General features: G+C 43.5%; 1 protein-coding gene across 1 annotated transcript in view; it reads right to left on the bottom strand.

Moving 5' to 3' along the window:
• INSC (INSC spindle orientation adaptor protein) overlaps positions 1–25,701 on the bottom strand; it is a 173,325-nt gene that overhangs the window by 118,638 nt on the left and 28,986 nt on the right. The gene's annotated exons all lie outside the window — the stretch shown is intronic.

The following is a 25,701-nucleotide window of genomic DNA, read 5'->3' as shown; positions in this document are numbered from 1 at the left end:
AGAGAAGAGAAGAGAAGAGAAGAGAAGAGAAGAGAAGAGAAGAGAAGAGAAGTAAAGAGACACAGAGGGGAGAGGAGAGAGAGGAGAGACAGAGGGGAGGAAGAGAGAGAGAGAGAAAAAAAGAGAAGAGAAGAGAGAGGAGAGAGAAAGAGAGAGGGAGGAGAGACAGAGAGAGAAGAGAGACAGAGGGGAGGAAGAGAGAGACAGACAGAGACAGAGGAGAGACAGAGAGAGACAAAGGAGAGAGACAGACAGACAGAGGAGAGAGAGAGAGAGAAAAGAAGAGAAGAGAAGAGAGAGAGAAAAAGAAACAGAGAGAGAGAGAACAGTCATGTGACCAAATAAGGTACGAGAAAGGAAGAATTCCAGAGGACACACTAGCATCAGAATCTATCTGGCAGATAGAGCCACCCGAGGCCCAGCTAGACTAGCCAGGCTTCCTTACTCAGTGGAATACTCATGAGCTATCCAGTGTCTCCTCTTGCCCTCAGCTGAGCTGTCCTTTCTCCCAGAAGTCACCCAGGGGTCCTGAGTGGAGTCCTACCCTGAGTCCAAGAATTCCCTTCCCTGGTTCTTGGCCAGCTGGGTGAGGAAGGCTCTCTCCTATCTTACCCCTAGATCCTTCCCCTAGACTTGAGACTGCCCTTAAAGACCCTGAAAAAATAATTATCTTACATAAGCAAAAAACTATGAAACCCGAGTATCAATTAAAGGATCTTATAGCTAAATGTGTAGAAGTGAATATCACATATAAAAACCAAATTAATAGATATTTATTGAGAACCTACTTTGTTACAAGACCCTGTATTTGTGTTTAGTGGATATAATGATGAAGTAAACCCATTTCTTGGCCTCATGAAATTTACTGTCTAGTAGAAGAACCAAGACAAAAATGTAGTCAAGAAGTTTTTGCCACAGTATTGAATATGGCTGCAAGGAAACAGGATAAGGGCTGATAGCACCACCTTTCATGGGTTGCTAAGTTAAACACTTGGATAATTTTCTTGGCCCTGGTGCTGGGTTCCAGGTGCATAATGGAAGCTGAAGGGAATTAATTTACCTCCTTTGCCTTCTGGGAGGTCTCAGTCATTCCAGTCCCTGGAAATCCTAGCCTGTCCCCTGGCCCATTTCTCCCTGGCCCATCTGATTTGCCTGAAACAGTTTCACTGTACAGCTATGAAGACCAAATCTAACTTTTGGGGAGCAAAGGTATGAAGGCAGAAAATAGTAATAATAATATCAATAATTATCATAAATAACTAGTATTTACATGGCTCTTTAAAGTTTGCAAAGGATTTTACAAATATTATCTTAGCAGATTGCTTACAGTCTCAGGGAGGAGGGAGGGGAAGGAAGGAAGGAGGACTGGGCTGCTTCCCACCAGAATCTGGAACTCAAAACTTTAAAAATAAATGTTTAAAAATTGTTTTAACATATAACTGGGGGAAAATATTATATAAGAAAACAAATATTACCTCATTTTATCCTTTCAACAACTCAGGGAGATAGGTACTGCTATTATCTGCATTAAATATGAAGAAACTGATGTGAATAGAAGTTAAATGACTTGCCCAGGGTCACACAGCTAAAATGTTGGAACCTAGATTTGAACTTAGGGCTTCCTAAGTCTAGATCCAGCATTCCACCCTCTGTGCCACCTACCAAAGATTAGTAAAGATTCCCCTTAAACTCAAGTATGGACTTTATGTGTGGAATAAAACTGGAAAGGAGAAAGGGCCAAATTGTAAAAGCCTTGAATGACTGGCTAAATACGTTGTACTTCAGCCCATCCTATACATGATGGACAACCTCTGAGGCCTTTGATCAGGGGAGTGATGCTAAAAAGACCATGCATAAGCAATAATTACTTCAGCAGAGTTTAAAGAATGTTTTGGAGAAGAGACAGATTGGGGGGGTGGCATTTAGTCCAAGAAAGTTCATCCATATGGGTATATGGTGAGATGGTCATAGGGCTATAGTTTTAAAATTAGAAGAGATCCTAGAAGGCATCATTTTACAGATGAGGAAATTGAGAAAGGAAACTTTCCCACATGCCCAAGGTCAAAGCTTCCTTGCTCTGCTACACTACATAGCCTCTTTTGTCAGAGGAAAGACTTAGCTTAGGTCCCATAAACTTATCCTCTCATCAAAAGCCTATATTCTGGGGGCAGCTAGGTGGCACGGTGGATAGAGCACCGGCCCTGAAGTCAGCAGGACCTGAGTTCAAATCCAGCCTCAGACCAAACACTGTGTGACCCTGGGCAAGTCACTTAACCCCCCAATAGCCTAAAATAAATAGATAAATAAATTTTAAAAAGCCTATATTCTAGCTTAGCTTCAGCTTTCTTCAACTTCCTGGTCTTATTAGCAGTCTCTTGCTACTCTCATCCCTAGGAAGAAGACATCAGAACATAGGATTTAGGGGGCGGGGCCCTTAGAGATCATCAAGTCCAGGGCCTCCCCCATATACATGAGAAAACAGACTGAGAATGCTAAAGTGATTTGCCCGCTATCATAGATTATAGCAATATCACTACTAGGTCTGTATTCTAAAGAGATCATAAAAAAGGGAAAAGGACCCGCATGTACAAAAATATTTAGAGAAGCTCTTTTTGTGTTGGCAAAGAATTGGAAATTGAGGGAATGCCCATCCGTTGGGGAATGGCTGGACAAGTTGTGGCATATGAACGTAATGGAATACTATTGTACCATAAGAAATGATGAGCAAGCAGACTTCAGAAAAACCTGGAAAGATCTACATGAGCTGATGCTGAGTGAGATAGAGACAGAGACAGAGAGAGAAAGAGAGAGAGAGGGAGAGGGAGAGAGAGAGAGACTATATGCCAGGCACTGTGCTAAGTGTTAAGGCTACAAACATAATCAAAAAAAGATAATCTCTACCTTCAAAGAGCCTATATTCTAAAATGCAAGGAAGTGCACAGAGGGGAACTGGAAAGGGGACAGGGGGATACCTTTTGGGTGTTGGGGCAGAGGGAAGGCTACTGGAGCGAAGGTGAAGTCCAGAGAGTGAGGGGTAGAGCTGAGAGTGAAATGGGCATGACCTGGGTGCTTGATGAAATGTTGCTGTTGGCAGGAGACTCACCAATCAATCAGAAGAGAGGGCAGCAGGGTGGAGGTATCCCTAGGGAGAGGCAAAAGCCCAGAAAGTGAAAGTTTTGTATGACCTTGTGCTTGACTTGCCTTCTCCAGGTCAGGGTTTCTTAATTTATAAAATCAAATTCTCTTCTCTGATTCTTGAGCTCCCAGGGGAAGGCTGCTTTGAGTCAGGATGTCCTATTTGCCTTCCTGTCCCATCAATCAAACCGTTTTGGCTGTAGCACCAGATATTCACTGGGTATATTTGCATTTTACAAACAACTCCTGGTACCTCTGACTACAACTCTTTTTTTAAACTTTTTGATCTCATACTAATGCCTTGTCACAAACAACTCCATCTTCCTGACTGGGTTGCTTCCCACCAATCCACAATTATCGTATCTTATAGCAGTCTTCAGCCAAAGAGAACTCACAGTGAAGAAATGGGAGAATGACTGGATCCAGAGCCAGAGAACCTGGATTCAAATCCGGTGTCTGATCCTTACTACCTCTGTGACCTTGAGGAAGTCTCTTGCCTTCTCATTTCCTCTGGTCCTGCCTCAGTAAAATGAGTAGGGCTGGTCAAAAGCAGGGCTTCTTAAACTTTTTCCACTTATGACCCTTTTTGGGGTAGTTCGCTGGCTTTGCGTGGTCTGAGGGCATGCACAGTGCAAAGTTTGCATGCTTTGTGTTCGGAACCAAGGCTACAGTGAAGTTGTGCGATGCAACATGTTCAAATGCTGCCAAAAACACTTTGGATTCATTATGCATTTGATTTTTAATTAATTTTTGGTCATTACACATTCGGAAACCTTTTATTGTTGCCAAAATGTTTGCAACCCTATAGGGGGTTGCAGCCCACAGTTTAAGAAGCAGTGGTCTAAAGGATATCTAAATGGTCTCCAGTAGAAGGAATCACTGATGAGTTTATGAGTTCCCCTAAAACCTGGGAGGAGAGGAACTCATTGTCTGTCTGTCACCCACTAGCAGGTCAATGATCTTTCCCAGGCACAAACCCTACCGATAACGAAGAAGACCGGTTGATGCCAGACATAATTCCAAATAAGTCCTGTTCCGAGCCAGATGAGCTGAACCCCAAGGAGAAGGATTTCAGAGGTCACTTTCCACAGCAAAGAATTTCAGACGCAGTTAATGGGCTTCCATTGAGCTGGGAAGCAATCATTACTATATATCATCACTAGCTGATTCACTAGGGAGAAGTGATGGGGACCTCATTCATCTGCCTAGGAAGTGTAATCACAGCTCCCAGTAGAACATTGAAGGGAACATTCACAGGTCTGCTCTAGTGCTTTTGTCCAAGGGGGAATGATTTCTCAGGGTGACGGTTTTGGGAGTATTGAAATGAAGAAAGACAGCCTTCTAATGGGACTGGGTATGTGCTTATTGGGGAAAAGTAAGATTGCTACCTTTTTCCCTTTAAAAGTTACTCAGAGGAATTTCAATATCTAAAAGTAATTTAAGCAGAGGCGGGGAAAAAAGAAGTCTCTGGTGCCCACTGAGCACTAAGAAAATATCTGTGGCTAAGGGTTGGGGGCGAGGGGGTGGGAGAGCAGAAAAGAGATCTGAGAAGGAAGATTATGAAGGCTACAAGATTCTTGGAATGTTACCCAGGTCCAACCCAGAAGATACTTGCAACTGTGTGTGTGTGTATCTGTATGTATCTGTGTGGCTCCTGAGAATGTGTCAGGATAGACCATGCCAGCACATGATTTCCCATGATACACCTACGTAGGTCCCCATGGTATGGTCCCACATTTTGGCTCATTTTGGCTCCTGGGGCATGCCAATCAGACTTCCTACAATGTTTCCATGGAGTGGGACTAATAGTAAGAGCTAATCTTTATAGAGAACTTTAAGGTTTGCAAAGTATTTACCATGTTATCTCATCTGAATTTTACAACCACCACTCTGAGGTAGTAGTAGTAGTAGCAGTAGTAGTAGTAGTAGTAGTAATAGCTAACATTTATATAGCAACCTACTATGCACCAGGCACTATCTAAGCACTTTACAATTATCATCTCATTTGATCTTCACAACAACCCTGGGAGGTAGATGTTATTATTATCCCCATTTTACAGAAGATGAGGACACTGAGGCGAGCAGAGGTTAAGGGACTTGCCCAGGATCACATAACTAGTAAGTGTTTGAGCTGTTATTTGAACCCAGGATTTCCTGACTCCTGGTTCAGGGCTCTATCCACCACACCACCTAGCCAAAAGGAAGAATGCGTGTGAAGGTCCCTGTGGCATGTTCCTGAGGGTCTTTATGGTAGGTCTGTGGGTTCCTGGTTGTTTCTAGACTATCTGTGCAGGTCCCTGTGGAACATCAAGGTGGTTCAGGGCCATCAAATCAAAGGGGACATGAAAGCTAAAAGGATCTGCCATAAAGCCTATGGCTATCATTGTGCAAGACTGAAATATAATTGAATCAATATTGCCAATGAAAGAGCGCGTGTGTGTGTGCATGTGTCTGTGTCTGTGTGTGTGCCTGTGTGTGTATGAATATGCTCCCCTCTGGCTCCACTCGCCATCCTTACAACTTGCCAAAACAAAATACCCTTTCCTGACCTCTGCTCCCCCTCCCCTATTAGATGTAAGCACCTGGAGAGCAAAGGATTGTTTCTGTTTTGTGTCTGTATCACCAGAACCTACCACAGTGCTCTGTACTGAGCAAGCACTTAAGAAATGCTTTTTCCTTCATTTAAACTTGAAACTCTCTTCCCATTAGCTTCCTGTGGAATCATGCCCAGATCTGCCCATGGCTTCCGAGTTGCCAGAGCGTAAGGTTACAGATGACTTGTGTTCTTCCAAAAGCACCTTCCTGGAGAGCTCAGAGAGGTTCCAGGCATAGGCATCCCCTTACCACCATTACCACCACCACTAGCATTTATAGATCAAGCAAATCACTTAAGGAAGAGAAATAAAAACGAGGTCTATTTCTTAAAAAAAAAAAAAAGGCAGTAACCACTGGCTGCGTCCATCCTAGACACCACATACCTTCCTTAGGGAGGCAATGGACCATCTCTTCCCCGATGGCTCTCCCTCACTATCGGTAAATGGTAGAGAATGGGGGATGGGCACAAAATGCACTTGCAGACATCAGTCTAACCTGTGAGGATATTCTTATCGACGAGGATGCAGGGGAAGTGTGTTGGAATAGACAAAATCAGTTTGGTGCCTATGGAGAGATCCTCTGATATCTGTTTAAACTCCTTGCTATGGCATGTAGAAATGCCTTTTTAAATTGGAATCATAGACTGTAAAAGCTGGAAAGGATCTTCCTATCTAGTCTAATCCATTCCCATTTAACAGTTGGAAAAACTGAGGCTCAGGGAGGTGAAGGAACTTGTTTAAAATTGGTGGCTGCATCAGTACTAGATCTCATGTCTCCTGATTCCTAGATTATATTAAACATATATACATACACACACACACACTTTTGCATTCATGTATATGTACAAGCCATGTATATTCACACATACATATCTGCACATACATATCACTAACACATACATACTCACACATATAGATAATACATTACATAGAAAATACAAAGACAGATGATACATTAATATACAGAAGTGAGAAGTAACTGAAAACATGATTCGGTAGAAAGAGCAACAGGTTTGGAGTCAGAAAACTTGGGTTCTAATCTCAGCTCTGAAACTTTCTACCTAGGACTGTCAGCTCCTTGAGGGAAGAGACTATTTTTTGCCTTTTGTTGTATCCCACTTAGCACAATGCCTGGCATACAACAAGTGCTTAATAAATGCTTGTCGACTCCCTTTGGCTGTGTGATCTTGGTTGGACAATTTGCTGCTGCTCACTGGGACTCTGTTTCCCCATCTGCAAATGAGGTCTATAGAGTAGGCCTAGAGGATCATAGAATCTCAGATTAAAAGCTAGAAGGGACATTAGAGGTCATCTCCTCCAAAGCCCTCATTTTACAGGTGAAAGGCCTAAGGCCCAGAGAGGGGAAGTGTCTTATCCAAAGTCATCTAGGTAGAATGTGATGGAGCCAGGAATCATATCAAGGTCCTCTGACTTCAAATCCAGCATTTCTTCTATCAAAGTAGCAAAAATTCTTCCATTCTTTCTTTTTCTTACCCTTTTGGGGGTGGGGGGTGGGGAGAGAACATGACTAACATGGAAATTCATATTTCATGACTATACATATTTGCAAAAGATTCTGTTTTTCTTCTTCTCATTGGATGGGGGAAGGGGAGTGAAGGAAGAGAATTTGGAACTTAAAAAAAAAGAATAAAAAAATGCTAAGAGAGAAAGAGAGAACCCCATGAAGCCAAAAAAAAATAAAAACAGTATAGTCCTTCCATTTCTGAATCCTATGACCCCGGTGTATAGTGTTAAGTCTCCCCAACTAGGCTGTAAGCCTGTAAGAAGCAGTAAGAGACAGAAGCTGCCTTTAGTAAAAGGGGTACCCCATGCCATGGCAAAGATAGTTCAGAAGGTGTCTGGCACCTACCCAGACTATAAGCTGAACCAAGATCCTGAAAAAGCTCTGTATTCTGCAGCCCCCTTGAAGGGAAGGCCAGAGAACAGCATCACAACTACTCCTCTTGTTCTCCCTTCTTTATGGATGATGGGACCCAAACCAAATCAGAAAAAGACTTCCAAGTATTCTCCCCTCCCATGCCCCACCTCCCACCCACATACACACACACATTTTAAGGCAGAGAAAAAAAACTAAGGATAATTGATTTAGAAATGGAAAATAACTTAAAATTCATCTAATCCAACCTCCTCAATTTTACAGATAAGGAAACTGAGGCCCAACAGTATGGTACAGAGCATAAAGTGCTGGGCTTGGAGCCAGGAAGATCTGAGTTCAAATGTCACTTCTGACTCTTATTAACTGTGTGACCCCAGATAAGTCACTCAACCTCAATTTCCTCCTCAGTGAAAAATAAAAGGTGGGGAGGGGAGAGTTGGATTAGATGGTCTCTAAGGTCCCTTCAAGCTCCAAATCTATAATCAATAATGTTAAGTAACTTGTACAGGGTCCACCATATCATGCTGCCACATTTCATTTCCAGGTTCCTAGAGCTCTGAGCCACTATGTGTATCCAGTAACAACATCGGAAGACCCTATCAGCCCACTGTCTTGTTTAGATTTCATTGAATGCAACTGTTTTAGACATCCCCTGAGAGAAGAGGAATGTGTCCAGAAACCAGCCCTCTCCCCTTTTTTTTAACTCAGATGGCTGCTTTTGCTAGCAAAAAATGTGTGTGTGTGTGTCTTCCTGCATAAGGGCATGTAGCACCCTCCTCCACCCATCACCTTCTGAGTGTCTTCCTAAACCACCCGGGGCCTTCCTTCCCACCTGCATTCCAGGAGACTTTGCAATGTTCAGTGGAGTTCTAAAATGTTTAATTATGTTTTGCAATGTTTGGTTCACTTAGTTGTGAAGTGCGTGGTCATTTCCTCCTCATTCATCTCCTTGCATTAACAAGTACAATTCCATTTTCAAAAGGTCGACCTGTATCTCAGGAAAATTAGTGGTGCTGATTTCTCAATTATCACGCTGCCACCTCCAAATGGCTATTTGAAAAACCTGAAAGGGAGGAGGCACTTAACAGCCTAAAATAACCACTGGTTGTTTTCAAGTGTCCATTACCCATAATGACCAGGACTCCACAGATAATCAATCCATTTCCACCATTTCTGCCCTTATTCCTTGCTCCCCCTCACCTTAGGAACTCCAGCAGGATTCTATTTTTTTCCACTATCAAAAAGGACGGGAAGAGCAGTTTCTAAAAAGTAAACTCTTTGGGCCTTGACTGCCTTCTCAGGTCGTCAGAAAGTATGACACCAAATCTTGGATCACCACAGAACAGAACTGGACAGAAGAGGAAAAAGGACTCTAGATTTAGGTTCCAAAGATCTAACATTTTCTTCCAGATTTTAAGCAGTTGTGTGATTTCAGATAAGTGTCTTCCTATCTCTGGGTTTCACCTTATCTGTAAGTAAAGATGTAAGCTTCTTGGGGACATGACATCCCCAATTCCTAGTATAATGCCTAATGCACAATTGGTGTTTAATAAATGGTTGTTGAATTAAATCTGTAAAAAGGGATTTAATTAAATTAAGGCCCTCCCTACCTCTAAATTATAGCATCCATAGAGGGCTGGACTATATTAGACTAGAAATCTCTACTAGATATTGGGGGTCACGATAAGGAGGTCAGCTACGAATGGGCACACAGGTATCCTCAGTCCAACTGGGGTACTAGAGCCTACAGCTTGAGGACGGGAACAGCAGGAAAGAGTAGGTTCAGGGACAGCTAGTTGGTGCAGTGGATTGAGCACCAGCCCCGGAGTCAGGAGGACCTGAGTTCAAATCTAGCCTCGGACACATAACACTCACTGGCTGTGTGACTCTGGGCAAGCCACTTAACCCCAATTGCCTCACCGGAAAAAAAAAAGAGTAGGTCCAAATAGATAAGCTAAACTTAAGTATTAAAGTATTCAGGAAAGGCTAGGAAGTTCTAGCAGATGGCACTCTTGGTTGAGGGGGGAAGAGAAGGGGATATAATAATATAACTAACATTTATGAAGCCATTACTAAGTGCCAGGCATTGTGCTAAGTGCTTTATAATTATTGTCTCATTTTATCCTCACAACAGCTCTGGGAGGTAGGTGTTATTATTACCACCTACCAAGTAGGCACAGACCTTTGCCACCCACTCAGACAACCGGATGTTCCTCAGATTGAAGAACATTTGACACTGATGCAAATGGCATCCTCAGTGTTTCTGCTGTGGATAAGAGCATAGGCAAGGAGAGTCCGATCACCCTCACCAATGACAAAGGTCATCTGATCAAAGAAGACATGAGCGTAGGGTCCTGGGGACTGAGAGATGCACGGCTGAAGATGAGAAGCAGAGACAGTGTCTTTCTCTAGAATCTTGTGCTTTCACATGGAAGCTGCAGTAGAGGATGAGAAACTCCAAGAAAAAATTGGCAATGAAGACAAACGTAAGGAATGTAATGAAAGAATCAACGGGCTGGGTAAGAACCAGACCACTGAGTAGGAAGAATCTGAGCATCAGAAGAAAGAATTGGAGGTCTGCAACCCCATTATTATTAAGCCGTACCAGAGTGGACAGGTAGGGACACTAGCTTTAGGGCAGCTAGATGGTGTAATGAATAGAGCACCAGGCGTGGAGTCAGGAAGATCTGAGTTCAAATCCAGCCTCAGACACTTACTAGTTGTGTGACCCTGGGCAGGTCATGTAACCCCTATTTGTCTCAGTTCCTCATCTGTAAAATGGGGACACATCGGAGGAGGAAATGGCAAAGCACTCCAGTATGTTTGCCAAGAAAACTTCATGGACAAATGGGGCCACATAGAGTTGGACATGAATAAACAAATGAACAACAACCAGCGTGGAGGGGGCATGCCTGGGAGGGTTTCTAGTGGGTGGAACGGTGCTATTTGGAGATGCTTCTTTGGAAGGCCAACTAAACGAACCAGAAGAGAGAGCTTTCCACACAGCTTTACAAACTGAAGGACTCCAATTTGTAACCAAGACAGCCACAGTTCAACAATAACATTTATGCTACTGTGTAAATCTGGGCATTTTAAATGTTTCAGTGTGTGCAGAGGGAGAGAAGTGAACAACACTGCAGTTTTTATCAGTTCTTTAAACAAGTAAAAATGCAATTCTTGCCCTGGAGTATAAAATATTTTCAATTGGCACCATAAAAAAGAAGACCTTGCTCACACAGGGAAGAAACAACTTCCGCATCCTCCCCGCCCCCCAATACACTCCCTCCCCGAACCCCTGGCAGCCAGTCGAATTCAGAGCAACGGCTGCCATGACGCCACATAATAAGCTACTACTCTTAATTTCAGAGTCTAGGAATGATATCTCGTTAGGCTTTTGATTATGCTCATCTTTGGATGTTGCATAATCACCTGCCATGCCTGACCTGCCTCTATTAGCCTCCTCTTTCCCTAGGACTGCTCTTGGCTTTATTGAATTTGCAAACAGATCCCCCACCCCTACCCCAAATCAAGCACCTAGGAAATAGGGAAGACGGTCCCTGCAGGGCTGCCCTGAGATGCAGCTTGGCTTTCTCACATGGTTGGATTCATTTCCTGCGGGCTGGAGCTTGAAGCTGCTTTTTCGTGCTAAGTGAAATCCTCATTCTCTAAGTAGAACAAGGACCTTGAGCACAGGGGAGAGGTCGATGGCGAGTCTATGGCAGCCAGGAAGGAGTCATCCAGAACGTCTGGCCTGAAGCACAGAAACCCATAGGGAAATGATGGTGAGCTGAAGCACCCTGACTCTGTGGGAAAGGCAGTGAATACCCAGCCCTAGGCAGCGACCCAGCATCAAGGCATTGGGCATAGGTGGGCAAGGTCTACAACGCAAGTCAGACAGTCTCTTGTTCTAGGAAAGAAAGATCTAACCCAGACAAGGCTATCCCCACCTGTGCCCGGAATGCACTTCTTTCTCACCCCTGCCTCTTAAAATCCCTAGTTTTTGTCAAATCTAAGTTCAAATACCACCTCCTACAGGTAGCCTTTTCCGATCCTCCCTGCTGCCAATACCTCCGTCACTCCCCCCCAAAAAAACCAAATTTGTATTTATTTTACATGTATTTTATGTATCCATATGTGCATGTATGTAGATATATACAAATCTATATGTATCTATACATGCACGTTGTCTCCCCAATAGAACATTAGCTCTTTGAGGGTAGAGATTGTTTTATTTTCATCTTTGTGTTTCCAGTAAAATGCTTGTTGATCAACTAGCTGTTGATGGACAGATTCTGGAAGCAATTTGTTGATTCCAGATCATGTTAATTAGCCAGAATGGGCCAAAAGCATGACGCAGTGTCACAGGAAGCATTAGGATCACAACTCCTAAGAGACTGTAAGAATTTGGTGCCAGGACACAAACAAATGGTTGGGCTAAACAAGGAGTGGACACTCTCCTGGGCTGTGTTGGATCACGAGAGTTTCAAGCCCATTTGTGTATACTTGAACCCCACTCTTACTCCAATTCCAATCAGCTGGAAAAATTCCTTAGATCACCCCCACCCCCATTAGTCCCCATGGATGCCTGGGGTGGCTAGATCATCTACATCCCTGTTGGCTGGTATGTTCTCCCCCAGCTGCCATCTTCATTAAACTCATGGAATTTACAAGGAAGTAAACAGGTAGAGTCCAAGAGGTAACCACAAGTTCAGATGCTCCTTCTAACACAAAGCCCAGCCTGCAAAGCAGGACTGAAGACCTAAAGCAAGAAAACTAGCTAGGGAGGCATCTCAAGGCAAGGACACAGATGCTCATGGGAGAGAATTAAGGAATCTTGGGGGTGGAATGAACCTAAGAGTCTAAATGGTCCAACCCACTCTGGACCAAGAATCCTCTCTACCATATCCTCAATGATTGGTCATCCAATCTTTACTTGAAGACTTCTAAGGAGAGGGAACTCCTCTTCTCCCAAGGCCATCCATTCTAGTTTTGCAAAACTAAGATTGTTGGGAAGAGTTATTTGTTGTTGTTCAGTTGTTTCAGTCACGTCCAACTCTCTATGACTCCACTTGGGGTTTTCTTGGCAAAGATACTGGAGTGGTTTACCATTCCTTCTCCAGCCCCTTTAACAGATGAGAAAACTGAGGCAAACAGAGTAAAGTGACTTTCGCAGGGTCACACAGCTAGTAAGTTTCTGAGGCCAGATTTGAACTCAGGAAGATGAGCCTCCCTGGTCTAAAGTCCAGTGCTCTACCCACTGCACCACCTAGCTGCCCCAAGTAGTTATCATATTGGGCCCAAACCTGCCTCACTACAGCATCCCTCCCCTTTGCTGCAGTGCTTACCATCCCCCACCCCACCCCATCAAGAACAAGGGTAACCTCTCTTCCCCATGAAATGCTAGCCTGAAAGCTTTGTCTCGTGTAAAATATTGATGATTCTGGAAAGTCTTACATTTTTCAAAGAGGTTGCCTGCCTCCACCACCCCCATCATTCCCAGATAAATTATCTAGATCAGGGGGTGGGGAACCTGAGGCCTTGAGGCCATATGTGGCCCTCTAGGTCACAGGTTCCCCACCCTTAATTTAGATGCTCAAAGGAAAAATGGCAGAAATGAAATACAAAGATTTAGAGCTTCAAGGAAAAAATATGTCTGAAAATAAATCTGTGAACATCCCACCTGTTTTCTGCATCAAATAATAGTGATTTTCAGTGTAATTTCTTCCTAGATTTTTTTGGGAGGCAGTGTTTAAGCAAAGCTGAAGCTTACCTAGAGGAACAGAATACTATCAGTACCGTTTTCAAAACCTTCATAATGCTTGGAAGAGAAAGAGGCCTCAGAAATCATATGAAAATAAATTTGGAACTAGAAGGGAACTTAGATTTCAACCCACTCATATGACAGATGAGGAAACTGAGGTAGAGAGAAGTTAAGTGACTTGCCCAGTGTCATAGTAAGTGCCTGAGGTATGATTTGAACCCAACTCTACCTGGCTCTAAGTTCAGTGCCCTATCCACTATACCACACTTCCAACACCAGGCCACCACATGCCTACACCCCTAGCCTACACAGTGATAACAAAGTTCCCTTCCTGAAACACAAGACTATTTCTCATCATATTATCATACCTGGAACAGCCAAGAGGCTTTCAGAGCTTTTTCATGACCTCTGAAGCCTGGTCTTAGCCCAGAGAGATGGTAAACTATGCCGATTAAGTTATAGTAGTGGGGATGTTCTCTGAAGGGGGAGAGTATTTGAGGGGGGAAGAGAAGGAGGGGAAGGAGGGAGGGAAAGAAACAAACAAACAAAGAAACAAAAAAAACAAAGACAGAAAGAAGGAAGGAAGGAAAGAGAGAGAAATAGATAGAGAGATAGTACACATGGAGCAATGGATGGGTGGGCAGCTGGATGAATGAGTAGACAGAAAGAGCAGTAAGTGCTGGCTATGGAGCAGGCTGAAGTGGAGGACAGGTCTGAGATCCCCTGCAAGATAAGGCAAGAGTTGATCTATCAGAGTCAAAAAATCCAGGGCTAAATGGTGAGGAATTGATGGTCCTAGAAGATGTGGCGTGGTGTGGGCTACATTGAGACTTAAGCTTTGGAATGGACTGGGTGAAAGAGTGCATAAGCTCCAGGTAAATCCTATCCCTCCTAGAACCCTGACCCTCCATTCAAATGATGACCTCCTCTCCTCTCTGTAGCCCTCCCACTTTCTTAGTCCCATATTCCCACCCCTTCCCAGGGTCTCATACAGTTTGCTAGGAGGGCTGCCAGTCTCTCTGTAGAAGCAGGTCTCTCTCCCTTGGTTTTAGGGAGCAGATGTGGGCTCGCAGATGGAAGGTGCAAGGAATTGTAAGAGGCAGAGGGGGAAGGACAAGGTGAGAGGGCCAAGGAAAGGTTCCAGGCTAGAGGGAGAGGAAGAGAACATCCCTTCCCTGCTGCACAGCTCCCTAGAAGGAGGAGCTCAATATCTATCTCCTTGTTAAGAGAATGCAAACGATGCCTCAGTAATAGAGAGATGGAGATAACTTAGTTCCTACCTTCATTTCATGCATGAAGGAAAGAACCGTGAGAGGGGAAAAGATCTACCCTTGATTTACCCAGAAAGTTAATGTTCAAGGGGGATTAGAACCCAGGTGGCCTGATTCTCAATCCCAGGATTTTTTCATTACACCAGCGTTTTCCTTTTCAACTTTAGATTCCCTCCCCAACACGGCAAGCCCCGAATGGGGTGAATACATGCCTAGTGCTAAGTGTCTTGTTAGGATCCACATTAGAAAAAAGAACTATAGAGTGACCACTATCCCCCAAATGTTGTGGGTATCCAGAACCCTGAAGGCAGTTCACATGGGGCTCTTGTGTGGGACTCTTAGTTCAACTCTATTCCATGGAAAGACCATCTCCAAGGTACTAGTGCTTAGGATTGTAATGATACACTTTGATGTGAGGGCACCAATTTTTCCTGGAGAGTTAAGAGTGTGGTGGATGAGAGACATGGACAGCTCCCCTGAGACAGATGTCTGTCTTACTCCCCTTACTTCATTACTTCTTACACCCTACTGCCCTCCATCTCAATGAAGAAATAAGCTTAAGTGGAAGCAGGTAGGACTCAGGTAATACATCAGGAAGGACTTTTTAACTGGGTGAGACAGTGTCTGGGGCAGGATGGAGCATCTCTAGACCCTGAACTTTTTTCAGAGGGAAAGACAACAACCTTCCAAACTAGCTTTGGGACAGTGCTGCCCAGAGGCAAAGGGATGACACATTTGCTCCCTGGAGGGCACTTCCAGCCTAAAGATTTTATGATTCAGTCATTACTTCTCCTGTACTTTGTGTGTACAAAGTACTAATTCTTAGCCAAACTGCAGTTCATCTCAGAACGAGGTAGCTTGTATCTAATATTAGGATATTAGAACTCTGGAGCGGTGGCCAAGCTTTTAGTGTTCTGACTCACCTGTTATGTACTAACACTACTGTCATCAAGCATGCCTCCGAGCTTTGCCCTTCGCCTGCTAACCCAACTCCATTAGTGCCCTAGGCCCATCATTTGCAGAAAGTAATTAGGCCTGTGGCTTTCAGGGACCAGAAAATAAATTGCTCAAAACATAACTCAGATACACTCAACACACTGGTTCCTCTCCTTCAGCCCACCCTGCCTATCTGTTATCAATGAAGCTTGGGTGTGCCTTGCTCTCCTCAATCGCTGTGCCCTTGCACATCTATGTGTGAAAAGAATTTTAATATGTACCACCTGGATATACCCCCCACTCACACACAGGCCCCCCAGAAAAGCCAACCCAGGTTCAAAGCACTCTGTGGGTCCACATCCACCCAAACCTCTATCTCACGAGCCCCAACCAATGTGTTTTTTTATTAGTCAATGAGAAGACACAATTATTCAATGCAAAGGCATTTGATGATATAGAATTGGGTAGGGAGGGCATGTAGCAATAGAATTTACCTCCCACAAACATGGGCACATTCTACCATGAACACACATACATACACACACACACACTCACACAAACACCATCAGTAGGAAGAATGGACCTGCTCAGGAGCTATATGTGAAGGAGCACACACATGTGGCTAGGGCACACATATGGAGGGACAACTCATACTGCCAGTGCTATGAGGCCACCAATGTCTTATGGTGACGTCATGATTCTTTTGTTGTCATGTTGCCTTCTCCTTACTGAGTGTGCCTCCTGCTAGACCAGCTTCCTGCTAGGTACTCCATCCTATTGAATCTCTGTTGCATGGGCATCCCAAGCTTCTGTTACTCTTTGCCTATCCCATCCCAAAGGTGCTATCCCTTCCCCACAGGAGCTCTGTCATCTCTCTTTCAAGACAACCTAGAGCTATGGTCCATCTTATCTCATGAGAAAAGCAAATCCTTCACATACCCAGTCACTATGAAAACCCCTCAGTGGCTTCTCCTTTCATAAGAGGGAGACCAATCAGGTCCCAAGGTATTAGCTCATATGATACTATTTTCACCATCCATTCTGAGTCTTAACCTTCATGGGCTAAACACTTTTGGAGTTAGGCAAATGGCTAATTAGAGCCCCCAGACATTTAATTTGTCTTTGAACCTTTTCCTCCTGCTAGCAAGATCCAAATCTCTGTCTTACAGTTAGAAAATCCTTATAACCCCAGTTTAATTAATAATTGCCAATCTGCATGCCCTCAAATTATCTAAGGGGCTGCCTTGTCAAAAAATCAAGTCAAGTCAATTTATTAAGTGCTTACTATGTGCCAGGCACTGTGCTTAGAGTTAGGGATATAAAAAAGGCAAAAAAAAAAAAAGTCCCTGGCCTCAAGTAGCTTCCAGTCTAATAGGGAATATAGATGTTGACTCAGTCAATGCTGCCAGGTGTGACTCCCATGGTAGAGTCATCCTCCATGTAAATCAAATACTGCTTCCTCACTGGTTCACATTATCTCAGAGCTGCTTTCTAGAATCACTGAATGGGAAGGATCCTTAGAAACAATCTGGTTCAATGTCTTCACCCCAAAGAAGAAGAAACCGAGGTTCAGAGAGGTTCTTCAGGTCACCCAGTAACTTAGTGCCAGAGCTGGCCCTCTGTCTAAGCAGGGTTCTTTCATCTACGGCACGGTGTCTTCCTTATTAGAGTTCTTAAGAAACCCAAGCCTTTCCAGTCAGGCTCTATGAATGATATTTTCAGAAATTCTCTCAGAACAAGAATCAATACTCAAGTTGCTCCCCACTCCTGTAAAGTGAGACCAGGATTCCAACCTAAAATTCCAGGTCAATCCCATCTTGGTAGGACTATTCTGTAAGGAGAGGCTTGCTGCCACATCTGCTATCATGTGAGGGTTTCCGCAAGTACTGCCTATCTATCCTAGCTTTTCCTTGAGGCTCTTAAAATATTAGACAGGGCACATGTGTAGGGGGCTGCTCACATTTCTGATGTCATAGAGCTGGCAGGGGCTTGAGAAGCTACCTATTCCAACCTCCCAGCAAGAGCAAGAATCCTTCCTGCAGCATCCCCTCAAGCTAGTTATCCAGATCCCACTTGGATCCCTCCAGGAACAAGGAATGCAGTTTGGAGGGACACATTGACTCCTGCATCCTATGGTGTCTTGGACCTCCCCTCCCTGCAGCTATTACCAGATCCAGCAAAGGCAGGGCTCCACCACCCCATCTCAGGGATTCTTAAAACTAAGTTAAAAGCACCTGGGGCATTATCAGGTCCAACCCTCATTTTACAAAGCAGCAAAGTGAAGGGCAGAGAGGAGGGGCTTGTCCAAGATCACTTAATCAGCTAGAGAGCAAGAGTCAGCGTGGCCTCTGGGTCTTCTCCTTCCTAAGCCTGAGCTTTTTCCACTCAGCTCCACTGCCTCCCGGGCATGCCAGTCTTAAATGAGAAACTTTCTTCCAATGACCTTTGGCACCAATGACTATAATTTCTTCTGGCTCAACATTCTCTAGAAAACAAGAGTTTCACCTAATTCTCTGGCTCCCTCTTCCAACTTAATCTTTGGCTTCCTTTCAGAGAGATTATTTACACTAATCAAGATAAGATTCTGACTTTCTCTTTCCCCTAAATAGCCATTCCTTACCAAAGGAGCGTGCATATGGCTCCCAAAAGCATACTAGAGCATCTGAGAAGAGCTAAAGACACTTGTTTCCTCAACCCAATATAGTCACCATTCAATTGATCAGCAACAAGTATACACCTATATTAGCATTAAGTATGCACCTATGATGCACAAGGCACTGTGCTAGACAAAGAGTCCCCACCCTCATGGAGTTTACATTCTATAGGGGCAGATGTCAGATACACAAGTAAGTGCACACAAAAGATATACAGAATAAATGTCTAGCAAATTGGGCAGGGGAAGGTAGCAGCAGCTGGGGGGATCAGGAAAGGCCTCATGCAGGAGGCAATATGTGAGGTGAACTTTGAAGACAGCCAGGGGTTCTAAGAGGCAGAAATGAGGAAAGGATGCATTCTAGGTAAGGGGGAACACCTGTTCAAATCACAGAGCCAGGAGATGGAACATGAGTAGCCATTTGTAGCTACGAGGCCAGTTTGGCCCGACAACACAGAGCATAAAGGGATTTTCTACATAATGAGTCTGAAAAGATAGGTTGGAATCAGGTTGTGAAGGGCTTTGGATACCAAGCAGGGGAATTTGCATTTTATCCTAAAATAATAGGAAGCCTTTAAAGTTTATTGAGCAGTGAAGTGACATGGCCAAACCCACACAGGTGGCTGTGGGGGGATGGACTAGAAAGAGGAAGGAGCTAAATCGGGGAGATTAATTAGGAGGCTATGACACTAGTCATCCTCAGATGAGTGGCAGAAGGGCCACCCAGGTGGAGAAGCGTATCACTTATTAGCATCATCTCAACTTAGAGGTATCAAAAAGCAGCCTTGGCCCAGGGCTAGGAAAACTCAAGCCTGGTCACTCTTTTAGGTTAAAGAATAAAATCACAGGATCCTAGGAGCTCAGACACAGAGGGGAACTTAGAAACCCACCTAACCCGACCTCCCAACAAGTGAAAGAATCCCCCCTACAGCTTCGCCTAAGGCTGGTTAACTAGCTTCTTCTTGTACCCTTCCAGTAGCATGGAACTCCCTACCTTCTAGGTCAATCCATCTTACTGCTGGACAGCTCCAGTTTTTGGAAAGTTTCTCCTTAATTGGATACAAAAATCTGCCTACTTTTAACTTGTACTCATCTGTGGGGAGGTCCTGATTCTGGGGTTAAGCAAAACAATGCTAATCATTTTTTTTTTCCTACACAGGACAAGTCTTTCAGATGTATGGAGACAATGATCATGTCCTCTCTCCTCCACATTAAATGTCTTCATTTCTTCCAGCCTGCCATCATGTGGTAAGACTTCCAGTCATTATCCCTCGCTGTCATCATTACCCTCCTCTTATCCAAGAGGCTTCTCAGTGGGGACACTTGTGGCACAGTAGAAAGAATGCTAGTTGGGGGATAAAGAAACCAGAAATCCGGCCCTGGTTCTGTTATTGTCACTGGTGTAAGTTGGGTCATTTCTCTTAGCCTCAGTTTCCTCATCAGCAAAATGGAGGACTTAGATTTCTAAGATCTCATGATTTCTGATGGAATGACAATTCTAGACCTGACATGGGAGTTTATCAAGACATTATCTTCCATTCAAAAGGGGGGAAATGTTGAATCGTTGCTTCCCCCATTTTAGTGAGGCCACCTCCTGTTTTCTTGTGGATTTCTTTTTGGGGGATGGAACGGGAGAAAGTTTTTACTGGCATCACAACTTAAACAGCAGAAAAATATCCAGTTATCTAATTGGCAATTACTGTCTGCACATTTTACCGCATGCTTAGAAAATAGCAATGCAGCAGAAAGCAAACCAACCGCAGTTCAAGAGAGCCCATATGCAAGCTATTATCTAACCAAGAGACAGCCTCACATTTAGCTACCCCAAAATGATCACTGGAGAGCTTGGAAAAAACCTCCTCCCTGACAGGGGCCCAGAGGAATATCAGAGAGAGTGGGCTCTGTCGCTTGAACTCCAGGCACCAGCTTTCTCTGGAAGCCCCCAGTTCCAGAGTCTGTCCTCTCAAATCCAGGCCAGAGAATTCATTTGTGAAACTGATTTAAGGCTCTGCCAAGAACCCAAATCAATACCATGACATTTAAATAAATAATACGAATGGCAGCTCCCATCTCTCTAACATTTAATTCTCCAGTGAGAGGCGGCAGCTGATATAGTGGATACTGAGCTGGCTTCAGAGATGGAAGACCCAAGTTAAAGTCCTGCCTCGGACCCGTGCTAGACTCTGTGGCCCCAAGCAAGTGGAGAATCTCTGGGGCTCTAAGCTGTGCAGAAGGTGCCAACTGGCATTGGTAAAAGGAGTTTCCTCTTCTGAGAGTTCCATATATGTACGAATGAAATCATAGGTCATGCCTTTATCACTTCATTTTTAGCGTGCTTTCCCTAAAATTGAAGCAGCTAGCCAGTGGATAGAGGACAAGGCATGGAGTCAGGAAAAATCATTTTCCTGAGTTCAAATCTGGCCTCAGACACTTACTAGCTGTGTGACCTTGGGCAAGTCACTTCACCCTGTTTGCCTCAGTTTCCTTACCTGTAAAATGAGCTGGAGAAGGAAATGGCAAACCATTCCAGTATCTCTGCCAAGAAAATCCTAAATGGGGTCTTCCTGACTCCAGACCCAGTGCTCTATGCACTATGGCACCACCTAGCTGCCCTGTTCCCAAGGTCTCTCTCTCTCTCTCTCTCTCTCTCTCTCACACACACACACACACACACACACACACACACACACGCACAATCAGTGCTGGAGCCACGACTGTAGATAAGCTATAAATTCACATTCAGAATCAGGTTTAAAACTGAAAGACACGCATGAGAGCATATAGTCCAAATTCCTCATTTTACAGTAGAGATTGAGGCCTAGAAGGATAAATTGATTTGCCAAGGATACATAAGTCTTTTTTTTTTTTTTTTTTTAGGAAATTGGGGTTAAGTGACTTGCCCAGGGTCACACAGCTAGTAAGTGTCAAGTGCTTGGTCTTGACTCAGGTCCTCCTGACTTCAGGGCCAGTGCTCTATTCACTGCGCCACCTAGCTGCACCTCACATGAGTCTTTAAGTCTCAGAGCTGGGATTTGAACTGAGGTCCTCAGGCTTCAAATTCAGTGCTCCTTCCTCTACACCATACAAGGTTGGATAAGACAAGGTCTGTCTTCATGGACTTCATAATCTAGTAAGTTGATAAGACACAAACACAGGTCTTCAAATTCCCCACCCATAAACCCCTTAAATGTCATACACAACCAGGTCCATACTCATCCTCCTCCAACTCACCAACATCCCACAGACCTGGCACAATGCTCAGGCTAGCCTCAGCCAGGAACCCACAGAACCATGAATGGTGGGGGATTCCCCTGTGCTCCTACAACTGCCTGCCATGTGTTTGCACCGACCTGTGGCTGCCCAAGGTTCCCTATGATGTCGTCTTCCAAGGGTGCACCGTGGCACAGCCCTCATTGGGCCCGTCCATCATCCCCAGGAGCGTAGGCCATGCTCTGGGCTTCTTTCCACCCCTTTCTCAAGCTGGGTTTTTGGTTTTATTTATTTTGCCTGACACCCACAGCCATTTGTTTATTTGTTTCTCAAGGCCAACATCCCAACCTAAAGGTCCTGAGTCCAAACAGGCTTGACTAGGATAAGATTTCCAACTAGAATGGGTACAACAGGACATTTTTCTTTTATATTAAAAGGAACAATGAAGCTGCAGAGAGAAATTCTGTGCCAGTGAAATGGAGCAGAAAAAAGTCAATTATGCTCCATGAATTATTTACCAGCTGACAATAACCGTTGGTGTTTTTCCCTGTGAAAGGGACCTAGGGAAAGGAGAGCTAGACGAAAGAGACAGGCCAGCAACCATTGTCCCCTCGAAATATTGCATCAGGTTGGCCAAATTAACCCCTCGGACATGCTGAACAAAAATTGGTATTTTCTGTAAAAGGAGCCTGCTCACATTTCCCTGCCATCACCATCACCACCACCACCACCAACAGGATGTAATTATTGGGTTAGTGTCCCTGGGATTCTGTTCGCCCAACTCTGAAGAGTAAATGAAATGTGAAACTGTAGGCTGATTCCAGACTAGGAAACATTTAGTCATCGTACCTACCTGACATCTGTCCCCAGTCTCTCATCAGCAGAACTGGACCCTTTAATACTCAAGGGGAATATTTTAATATTGATTTTAAAGACCTTCTCCCCCAACAAAAACCATATTCGTGTTATCTGGTGCTTTATTTTATCGTCAAAGTCAGTTTCATTAGATTGTGAACTCCTTGAGGGCAGGGACTGTCTTTGGCCTCTTTTTGTATTTCCAAGGCTTAACATAGTACGTGAAACATAGTAGGCACAATTAATAAATATTGATTAATTAATTGATTGAAAGTACTCAATGAATATGTCAGTTAATAATTCAACACACATACACACACACACACACACACACACACTGCCCTGCCACAGAAAAGAAATGTTTATTTCTAAAGCACTTCCATATTTATGTCTCTCTCCTCTTATCACATAAGTAGCCCTATGATATTAGATCATAGGATCTTAGGACTTAAAGTTGGAAAGCAGCTTAGAGATCATCCAGGTCAAACTGCCCCTCCCCTGCCACCACTGCCCCTTTTTAAGATGGGGGAGGAGAAAATCAAGGCCCACAGAAATGAAAAGACTTGCCCAAGGTCACATAGATAGTAAGTCAGAGCCAGGATTTGAATTGAAGTCTTCTAACTCCAAATTAAGTGCATTCTCCACTCTGCTGTGGTTAGAAAAGTCAGAGCAAAAATAAGCCTGGTCTCTCACCTTGTTACAAATGGAAGTATCTGCCTTTCTATCTTGAGCTACCCTCTGTATTCCCCCCAGGTTCCCTACATATCATCTCCCTGGCAAGGCGCACCTGCTCATCCCTGGATCCCTTTGTGCTGACCACACCCCGAAGAAGCCCTTTCCCAACAAGATACACATTCTAGATCAGGGATTCTTCACTGGTCAGAAGAAGTGATACAGGGAAATTCTCAAGGTCTCTCTGAGGAACTTTGGAGTCATGAGAGACACTGGCATAGGACTGGCCAGAATGGTGTGCCCGCATCAAACAAGGTGCTATGCTCTATGAGCAAAGTAGAATTGCAGTAGCTCAAAAGAAAAGTGAGATGTGCAAATTTAAAGACATCTCCACTCCAAATGTTCATATGGACTATTTGTGCCCAACATGTGGTAGAGCCTTCTGAGCTCAGATTGGTCTGAGCAGCCACGGTCAGACACGCTCTACCTTGACCCCAACATCATGATGTCATTTTAGTCCTCTTCAAGAATTAAGGACAATAACCAACTCTGGTTCCCTTGATAGAACCCAACCATTGGCTCATAGGATTCACAGTGTCATGAATAGAATCTCACCATTGTAAAAGACTTCAGAGGTCACTTAATCCAATACACTTTACAACAGAAATTCTCTCTATAATATGCCCAATGAGTAATCATCCAGCCTTAGCCTGAAGAGCTTCAGCAAGTAAAAAGTCACTGCTTCCTAGAGGAACCCAGTTCATCTCTGGATTAATCTAGCTCTTCCAAAGGTTTCTATTTGTTTGTGTTTTTCTTTACATGGAGCCAAAACAATAAGAATAATAATGAGTAGTAGTGGTAGAAGTAACATCTGACATCAATTAATATAGAACTCTACATACACCTTCACAGCAACCACACAAGGTTGGTTCTACAGATTTTAATAGGATGATTTTAGAGGAAACAGAGACTAGAAGCTTAAGTTGTCCACAGTAACATAGCTGGTAAGTATCAAGAGTACATAGTCGACTCTAGGCTTCCCTACCTCTAGGTCCCATGTTCTCTCTATACCAGCAGATCTCAAACTTTTTGGTCTCAAAATCCCTTTATACCCTTAAAAATTATCTAGGACCCCTCCCCCAAAGAGCTTTTGTTTATAAACCACTGGGTCATGGCCAGTGGTCTTCTGGTAAATGTTTAACAAACAGCTCTCTGAGAAAAAAAAAAAGCACACACCACACATTTTAAGTTTAACCCGCATTAACAACATTTTCCCCATCACTTTCTTAAGTTTAAGCAATCAACAAAACAATAAATCAACCCTTGTTTTGTAGCATTTGCCTATTTCCAAGGTGTAAATGCTCACATTGAGATTTAACAATCAGCCAGTTTTTGCCAACCAGTTTGAGCTGACTCCAGTAAATCCCTGATTATATCTATCAATATCTACCATATTAAATTATCTTAGTTTATGATGAAAATAGTTTTGACCTCCATGACTCCCTGAAATGGTCTCAGCGATCACCACTGATGCCCATCCCATACTTTGAGAACCTTTCCTCCATACTCTACTGCCTCCCCGCATTTTCATTCCATCCTTTCTAATTCTACCCTTTATGTTTAGCACAGTGCCTGATACATAGTAAGTGCTTAATGAATGCTTATTTCCTTCCTTCCTTTGGGGCCAAATAAAACAAATTGAATTCTTCTTCCTCATGATAGATTTTCAAATAGTTGTTAACAACCATCACAATCCCTTTAAATCTCTTCTCCTGGTAAAAGATCCATCTTCAACTGATCATACAACTTGGCCTTCCTACAGAATGGTCTTCAAACTCTTTACTGTACTGGCTGTCCTTCTCCGAAGGTCAACATTTTTCCTAAAGTATAGTAGTAGTCAGACTTGAACACACTATTCCCAACACGCTCTGACTTAGGCAAAGGACAGGCAGCAAGACCATCATATCCCTCTTCGTGGACACCATGATGATGTTAGTGAAGCCTGAGATTGCATTAGTTCTCCTGGTTGTAAAATCATGCTGTTTTTAGTTGAATGAAACCTCCAGCTCTTCTTTCAGAAAAACTGCGGTCCAGCTATGCATGTCTCCCTATCTCATACTTGAGCAATTGATTTTTTGAACCACTACATAGGACTTTACATTTAATTCTCTTAAGTAACCGCTTATTAGATTCAGTTCATTATTACAGCCTGTTAAGGTCCCAACCCTGTTACCCAATGTATTATTTATCCTTTCCAGGACTGTGTTATCTGAAAATTCAAAAAAATCATACCATCTATGGCTTAATACAAGTAAATGATGAAAATATTAAGAAAATATAGCCAAGATCAGGGGGTCCTTCACAAGAAACTTCCCTCTAGGTTGGCATCAATTCCTCTCCTTATCTTTTTACACTTTCTTGGTGTTAATATATATGTATATATATGTGTGTATGTGTGTGATAATACATATAAATATATGTATATATACATAAATACATGTATATATATACATACATATGTATATAGCTTCTGTAGATTTAATTTCTATCTCTATGCAGATTTTCATAGAAGAAATAATATTTAGAAATGGAAAGTATATATGGGTAAGAGTGAAGAGTTGAGGACAACAGCAAGCTGTCAATCTGAGTAGCAGGAAAGATGGTGGTACCTTCACAGGACTAGGGATATTCAAATGCCCCAGAAGCTACTAAACTGA

This window comes from Vombatus ursinus, unplaced genomic scaffold (genome assembly GCF_900497805.2).
Source record: "Vombatus ursinus unplaced genomic scaffold, bare-nosed wombat genome assembly UNPS02009770.1, whole genome shotgun sequence".
NCBI lineage: Eukaryota > Metazoa > Chordata > Mammalia > Diprotodontia > Vombatidae > Vombatus > Vombatus ursinus.
This window is presented reverse-complemented; position numbering and strand designations above follow the sequence as displayed.